This window comes from Neovison vison, chromosome 4 (assembly GCF_020171115.1).
Source record: "Neovison vison isolate M4711 chromosome 4, ASM_NN_V1, whole genome shotgun sequence".
In the NCBI taxonomy this organism is placed as follows: Eukaryota; Metazoa; Chordata; class Mammalia; order Carnivora; family Mustelidae; genus Neogale; species Neogale vison.
The window spans coordinates 36,899,963-36,901,324 of NC_058094.1; the positions used below are offsets into that span (position 1 = coordinate 36,899,963).

At 44.3% G+C, this 1,362-nt stretch overlaps 1 pseudogene; it reads left to right on the forward strand.

Annotated features, from left to right (window-relative positions):
* The first annotated feature begins 458 nt into the window (after nucleotides 1–458).
* On the forward strand, nucleotides 459–1,084 carry LOC122905312 (annotated as a pseudogene).
* Nucleotides 1,085–1,362: the final 278 nt, after the last annotated feature.

A 1,362-nucleotide genomic window follows, 5' to 3' on the forward strand; every position in this document is an offset into this window, starting at 1 on the left:
CCAAGTGCTCATTCCATTAAGTGCCCTCCTTAATGTCTATCCCCTGGGCACCTCATCCCCCCACCCACCTCCTCTCAGTTATCCTCAGTTAGTTTCCTAGAGTTAAGAGTCTCTTGTGGTTTTTTTCCCTCTCCATCTTGTTTTATTTTTCCTTCCCATTCCCTATGTTCATCAGTTTTGTTTCTTAAATTCCACATGAAGGAAATCAATGTCTCTCTCTGACTTATTTCACTTAGCATAATCCACCCTAGTCCCATCCATGTATCATTGCAAATGGCAAAATTTCATTCTTTTGGATGGCCAAGGAATATCCCATTGTATATAAATGCCACATCATCTTTAGCCATTCAGTTGTCAATGGACATTGGTCACCTGATATGTTAATCAAATGAACAAAAAAAGGAGGAAAGAAGAAAGGAAATCAAAGACATGATTTACATGTCGTGTCTGTTAAAATTATGAGCTATTCTAGTCCTTTCTGGGGTGGCAGGGAGAGCAGAGAGAAGGCCCTGAAGGTCTGGGTCACACTTCAAGAGTACAAGGTGATGGGGAGCTGCCTGCCCACCCTGAAGGTCGCACTCTGCCCCTCTACTGGGTGTGAATCTTTGCACCTAATCATGTGGTCACCGAGTTCTGCTTCTGGAACTTTTCATCTCAGCTAAAGAAGATGAAGTCTTCAGGGGAAATTGTTGACTGTGGACAGGTGTTGGAGAAATCTCCCTTGTGGGTAAAGAGTGTTGGCATCCGGCTGTGCTATGACTCCCACAGGGTCTCCCACATCACTGGCCAGGAGCTGATCATGGCAGGCACTGTCATCCTTTGCTGTGAGTTGTGGGCACTGGCACGGCACCAGGCCCACTCTATCCAGATCACAAAGATGAAGGAGACTGCAGCCAGCAAGTACCGCCGACTGGCCATCAGATAGTTCCAGGACTCCAAGATCAAGATCCTGCTGCTTTGCTGGGTCCTGCATGACCAGCACAAGCCACGCTTCACCACCAAGAGACCCAACACTTTCTTTTGGATGCAGAGCCTCCCTGTCCCCAGGTCGGCCCAAATAAACCCTGTGGGAAAACCAGGGTAGTAGAAAAAAATAAAATAAAATAAAATATTTTTTAAATTATAAGCTATCCTAATTTTTTTCTGTGTGTCAAAGTGTATAAACATTTGGATATGCATGTATAATACTCACAAATTCACCATTATAAACATCTGCAGATATTTCTGCAGTATTGGGGTTGATAACAAAGATTGGATAATCCAACGGTTAGTTATGTTCTAACTTCTGTGCTATAGGATTGAGCCGAGATCTGGTAAATACCGGGCTTGGGGATGCAGGAGACAGGCTAGAGATTTGAAGCT